This window comes from Penaeus vannamei, chromosome 34 (genome assembly GCF_042767895.1).
Source record: "Penaeus vannamei isolate JL-2024 chromosome 34, ASM4276789v1, whole genome shotgun sequence".
Classification (NCBI taxonomy): Eukaryota; Metazoa; Arthropoda; class Malacostraca; order Decapoda; family Penaeidae; genus Penaeus; species Penaeus vannamei.
Window position 1 is genome coordinate 23,965,779 of NC_091582.1, and position 7,500 is coordinate 23,973,278.

The following is a 7,500-nucleotide window of genomic DNA, read 5'->3' on the forward strand; positions in this document are numbered from 1 at the left end:
CCTTTCCTCCTCCTCCTCCTCCTCCCAGGGTGCTAAGGACCTCAAGGCTCGCATGCCCAAAACATAACCTTGGTGCCCGACGTGCCCACTTTTCCTACCCCGCTCACAACACACGCCCGTGGGAAACCGCAAAGTCTACCAGAGGGTTGCTATTCCTCTACGTAACTCGGGTCGCGGAATAAAACACTCTCTCACGTACTCACCTTTCCTTCCGTTCCACCTACGAGTTGTAGTCCGTCTTTAGCTGCAAGCCAGTAAATCCCATACAGAGACGAAGGCACTACACTTTCACTTGCGGAGACATGTTCCCGACTGATCGTAGATGGCAGCAGTCGCCAAGGTGAGGCGGGTGGCCATGTAACCCTGAGAGACCTGGGAACAGGTGAGGCGGCTCTGGGCTCTAAACTCCTCTCGATCTATGCGTCAGGTTTTCTTTTCGTGGAATATTTGGAGGTGATTAGGGTAAGAAAAGGCTGGGCTGGTTATTAAGTGCATTCGTTGATGAAATGAGGACCTGTCTGGGATCTAAATATAATATGCCCCCGGGGAGTGCCTGTATCCCGTTTTCTCCTGGTTTGTTACAGAAAATGGGTAACGGGGTAACTCATGCAAATCATTCGGAGTCTATGCAAGTGTGTTTGATATTCATTATTCATATAGAAGGACCCTTATTCTTTCCTCTCTTTTGTTATAAACGTTTAATATAATCTATATTTATAGATTATTTCCTATGGTTTATCAAAGACAATATAGAAACAAATTCGCGTTAGTTTAATCAGTAAAACATATAAAACTATACTTTTTTATGTATGAAATATGAAACTACTTTCGCATATATGATTATTCAAGTATTTATTATCATAAGAGTATATACGTCACAATTTAAGTACAACGTAATGAAACTTTAGACAAAAATTCCTAAATAAATTTCAGCCCACCCACGACTCCACGCGAAATGGCCTTCGAACAAAAGTCTACGGGGGAAACACATCCCATTTTAAGCTACCTCGACCAAAAAATACTGTAATTAGCCACATTTCTCTTATTTCCTGATGTTTTGAGGTATGATCACGTTGTAAACTGACTATAATGTATTATTTATAATATAACGTGAATGTAATACCATATTTGCATGCGTAGTTCGCTAGCTATGAGTAAATAACTAATCTAAACGCCAAAATTTGTGCCGGCGAACTACAGGTATGAATAAAAATGGATTACTTCACATCCCAAGAGATATAATTCTCGCGTTGTGATTCATTTTTCATTATCAATTAAATGTAAGCTCGGGGAAAATGTAATCAAAACATGATTAATTAACATACGCCGCGAAGGTAACCATTCTCATATATATATATATATATATATATATATATATATATATATATATATATATATATATATATATATATATATATATATATATATATATATTTTTTTTTTTTTTTTTTTTTTTTTTTCCTTCTTTCTTTCTTTTTTCTTTCCTTTTCTTTTCTTTTCTTTTTCTTTTCTTTTCTTTTTTTCTTCTTACGTCTTTTAGGCGGACTTTCATTCAAACAATGGGCGGTAATTTTCAAGATATAGTCAATGGAAGCCAATATACTTATGAAAATAATTACGTCAATATCTACATAAAATTGCGTGACTAAAATTGCGTGACTGAGGATAGCCTAGCTAGTAAATTTAATGAAGAGATTTGGTAGCCAACCAAGTTGTCGTAATCAACACTGTGATAGTTTAGTTGGATATGATGATAATATTACTTTAATCATTATTGTGCTAATAATGATCATGATCATGATTTTGATTATGGTGATGATAATGATAATGATTTTAATAATGATGATGATAATGATAATGATGCTATTAATGATAATGATGATAATGATAATGATACTATTGATAATAATGATGATAATGATAATGATACAATTAATGATAATGATACTATTAATAATAATAATGATAATGATAATGATACTATTAATGATAATGATGATAATGATAATGATACTATTAATAATAATGATGATAATGATAATGATACTATTAATAATAATGATGATAATGATAATGATACTATTAATAATAATGATGATAATAACGATAATGATGGTAATAATAACACCGTTCCCGTAGAGTGCAACAAACACAATCTAAAGCATTTTTAGTGTTTTTGATATGTTTGCTGTGTATAAATCGTGCAAATTTTCCCCAAAAATACAAAGCGAAACGTAGGGTTACATATTTAATCAACTTTGACGTCGGGAAGTACAAGTTACGTCACTGTCGAAGCAGTACTACTAATAATGATGATAATAACAATGATAATCATGGTAATAATAACAATGAGGATAATAATGGTAATGATGATAGTAATAATAATAATAATGGTAATGATGATAGTAATAATAATGATAATAATAATTATAATAATAATGATAATAATAATTATAATAATAATGATAATAATAATTATAATAATAATGATAATAATAATGATAATGATAAGAGTAACAATGACAATGATGATGATGGCAATGAAAATAGTAAATAATGATAATGATAAAAAAGATGATTATGATAATATCCCGAATTGTGACTTTGTGCATGGCAGAGTTTGTAAATCCATATAAAACATGATTCGAGAAGGAAAGAAAGATAGAAAGAAAATAAACAACAGCCAGTTAAAAATACAACTGCTTAGGTACGTATAAGTAGGCCTATACAATAAGAAAATAAAAAATAAAATAAAAAATAAAATAAGGAAGGAAGAAAAGATAGCGGGAAGAAAATGAGAAAACGAACGAGTGTCAAGAAAGAAAAAGAACAGAAGCAAGAAATATTCTTATACCCAAGTTTTGTGTATGAATTGTGAGCCCTCACAGGGACTTATTAAGTAAGGGTGAGGATAACATGTTACCTCATCCTTTTATGTAATTTTACTTTTGTCTCAATAAACGTGTCAGTCAAAGCCAAAAAGTCTCTCCCTCTTTCCTCTACTTCCTGTTGTCGTCAGTAAGTACTCGTAAAAATCTCTTTATTATGTAAGTATTTACTTTTAATCGGCTTATATGTTCCAAAGAATATTACCGACTGTTTCTCTCTCTTTTATCTTCTTCCTTTAGCATTGTATATAATATAAACCTGTAATGTGTGCAGTAATGTATGATAATCCTATATATAATGCATAGGAAGTTACCGAGGGGTACCTACCCTTTGTTAACCATATTACGCGTCCCAATCAGATCCAATTACATCGACCTCTCATCGATTATTGTCTTATCGCCATTTGCCGTTTTGTTCTTTTCCATTCCATTCTTTTCCGCTATCGTATAGGCCTACACACAAGCGCACCCTAGATGTTATTCTTTTCTCGTCTTTCTCCTCGTTCGTAATTCCACTTTCTATGCTTTTATGATTTTCCTCCGTTTCTTAAGATTCGTTTTTTGTATTAGATTTTGGCAGTCGATATATAAGTACCAAAATACTGAGGACTATCTGTATCGTTATTCTATAAATAGTTATTTTATACTTAGCAATTTATTAAGTAACAGACTGATGACTTCGTAAGTGTGCTAAAAAAGTACAATAACTGGAATAACACAATACAATAATTAGCTTGTTCCACGCTCCATGGTTAGGCGGTGAAGAGAAAACCATCAAACCAAAGTTATATTTGTTTGTTAAAGTGGCCACTTGAGAATATCTCTGGCTGTTATTTGACACGAGTCTTCTTAACGGATATCTTGAAACTAGTCGAGATCTGACAGGCTAATAAATCACTTAGTTTTGGAAAGATTATAAGTAAAATATTATAATCTTTGAAACGAAAAGATAATTATGGTAAAATTAATGCCATTAATGTTATTGTAAGATGTGTCTATCTTCCTTTTTTTCTTTTATATCTGTTTATTTTTCTTATATTCATTACTAATACGCATTTGTATTTCCTTATCCTCAGTTACCATGTTCTCATATTTATTTATCATTATTACCTTTCCCATACTGGTACGTTCTCTCTCCTTATCTCCATAATCAGTTCTATTTTGTTATCGTCTAATTTCTCAAACATAATTACTTCTCCTAGATCATTATTTTCTTTTTTCTATCTTTCTATTTTGTTCTTGGATCTTGGATCTTGAATCTGTCTACGTTTTCCATTTCTCTATTTTTTAACTGATGTACACACACACACACACACACACACACACACACACATATATATGTGTGTGTGTGTGTGTGTGTGTGTATTCATATATATATATATATATATATATATATATATATATATATATATATATATATATATGTGTGTGTGTGTGTGTGTGTGTGTGTGTGTGTGTGTGTGTGTGTGTGTGTGTGTGTGTGTGTGTTTTTTTTTTTACCTTTCTATTTAGCTGTGAGCGGGGACACCTGAATTTATCTGTTATTACGTCATTCTTTCCCTGTCTCTAATTATCAATATTATCATTGTTGGTGTTATCATTATCATTATTATCACTATTATCATAATTATCCTCGTTATCATTATTTTCATCAAAGTTTATACATGACGTCATCTTAAGCTGCAAGAAGTATTTTTCATATATATAATTTTTAGACTTATTTGTTCACGTAAATATTTTTTTTTTTTTCTTATTTACGTACTCAAGAATATAAGATTAAAGTTGCACGTTACATCGAGAGGAATTTTGAAAAGAAGGTTAACATCGCAGGATATTCGTTGATCCTCGTAAAAAAATATCTTTTATATTTTGATTATAAAAAAAGTGAATAAATAAAATAAATAAATAAAAAGTTTAACGAGAAAAAAAAAGGTTAACGACCTGATTTGTCACTTGATAGTCAATTAGTAGCGATCACATTTTAAATCGTTTTGGAAAAATCGTCTTTATGAAAACGGAGTTGTGAGAGATTGAGGAAGACAGATAACCCCGTGGAATCATTAACGAAAGAGAGAGACAGAGAGAGGGAGGTGAAGAAGAGAGAAGGAGAGAGAGAGGGGAGGGAGAAAGGAAGACAGATAACCCCGTGGATCATTAACGAAAGAGAGAGACAGAGAGAGGGAGGTGAAGAAGAGAGAAGGAGAGAGAGGGGGGAGGGAGAAAGGAGGACAGATAACCCCGTGGATCATTAACGAAAGAGAGAGACAGAGAGAGGGAGGTGAAGAAGAGAGAAGGAGAGAGAGGGGAAGGGAGAAAGGAAGACAGATAACCCCGTGGATCATTAACGAAAGAGAGAGACAGAGAGAGGGAGGTGAAGAAGAGAGAAGGAAAGAGAGGGGTGAGGGAGAAAGGAAGACAGATAACCCCGTGGATCATTAACGAAAGAGAGAGACAGAGAGAGGGAGGTGAAGAAGAGAGAAGGAGAGAGGGGGGAAGGGAGAAAGGAAGACAGATAACCCCGTGGATCATTAACGAAAGAGAGAGACAGAGAGAGGGAGGTGAAGAAGAGAGAAGGAGAGAGAGGGGGGAGGGAGAAAGGAGGACAGATAACCCCGTGGATCATTAACGAAAGAGAGAGACAGAGAGAGGGAGGTGAAGAAGAGAGAAGGAGAGAGAGGGGGGAGGGAGAAAGAAAGACAGATAACCCCGTGGATCATTAGCGAAATAGAGAGACAGAGAGAGTGAGGTGAAGAAGAGAGAAGGAGAGAGAGGGGGGGAGGAGGATGAGAGAGAGAGAGTAAGGAAGACAGGAACCCCGTGGATCATTAGCGAAAGAGAGAGACAGAGAGAGGGAGGTGGAAGAAGAGAGGGGAGAGAGGGGGGGAGGGAGAAAGGAAGACAGATAACCCCGTGGATCATTAGCGAAAGAGAGAAGCAGAGAGAGCGAGGTGAAGAAGAGAGAAGGAGAGAGAGGGGGGAGAGAAAGGAAGATGGATAATCTCCTTGATCTTTAGCGAAAGCGAGAAGCAGAGAGAAGAAGGTGAAGGAGAGAGAAGGAGAGAGAGATGGTGGGGGAGGGAGAAAGGAAGAGAAAGAGAGAGAAAGGAAGACGGATAATCTCCTCGATCATTAGCGAAAGAGAGAAGCAGAGAGAGCGAGGTGAAGAAGAGAGAAGGAGAGAGAGGGGAGGGGAAGGAAAAGAGAGAGAGAGAGAAAGGAAGACGGATAATCTCTTTGACCACTAGCAAAAGAGAGAAGCAGAGAGAGGGAGGTGAAGAAGAGAGAATGAGAGAGAGATGGAGGGGGAGGGAGAAAGGAAGAGAAAGAGAGAGAAAGGAAGACGGATAATCTCCTTGATCTTTAGCGAAAGCGAGACAGAAAGAGGCGGGTGAGGATAAGGGATAAGAGAGAGATAGAGGGAAGGAGGTAAGAAAGAGAGAGAGGTGGGAAATGAGAGAGGTGAGGAAGAGAGAATCAGAACGGGAAGGAGAGAGAGGGGGGGAGGGGAGTCAGGAAGAGAGAAAAAAGGTAAAGGAGAAAGAGAAAGAACGATAGAGGCCAGGAAGAGTGAAGGAGCGAGAGAGAGGTGGAGGAAGGGAGGTGAGGAGGAAAGAATGATAGGGAAAAGAAGAGAGGAATAGAGACACAGAGGCAAAAATAGAATAGGAATAACCGCGACAAAAAAAAACAAGAGAATAAGTGAGAGAAATCGCACATAAGAAATATCAGACTTGCCTTTGTTTCAGCACTGCCACGAAATTTAACAAACTTCGACATTTGGAATTTTTAACAGAATTTCATTTTTCTCCGCAACAAATAATGGCTCGAAATAGCATTATAATCACAAAAGTTATATTCCAGTCAACTATTTCCACAAAAGGTTGATATATGAAGTAAAACAAAGCATAAAAATTGCCTAAGCTATTTATGGTAAAATTGCCGTCATTGATGTAATTTTAATACCTTCCTATATTCCTGTCTTCTTATATTTTCCACGTTCTCATCTTCACTTTATTTCTTTGGAAAATTGTCTTTATAAAAACGGATTGCGAGAGAGTGGGGAAGACATAATCCCATGGATCATTAGCGAAAGAGAGAGACAGAAAGTGGGAGGTGAGGAAGAGAGAAGGAGAGAGAGAGCGAAAGACGGATAATCCACTTGATCATTAGCGAAAGAGAGACATGAAGAGGGGGATGAGGAAGAGAGAATGGAAGGGATAAGAGAGAGAGAGAAGGAAGGAGGTGAGAAAGAAAAAATGAGAGGGTGAAGGAGAGAAAGGGAGAAAGGGGGGAGAAGGAGGGAGGTGAGGAAGAGTTAATGAGAAGGTAAAGGAGAGAGAGAGGGGGGGGGGGAAGGAGGGAGGTGAGGAAGAGTTAATGAGAAGGAAAAAGAGAGAGGGAAAGGGGGGGAGAAAGGAGGTGAGGAAGAGAGAATGAGAAGGTGAAGGAGAGAGAGAGAGAGAGAGATGAAAAAGAGAGAATGAAAGGGTGAAGGTGAGAGAGACGGAGGGAAGGTGGGAGGAAGAAAGAATGAGACAGAAAGGAAGAGAGAGAGAGAGAGAGAAAGAGACACAGAGACAAAGACAGAGAGGGAATAACCACGAAAACGCAA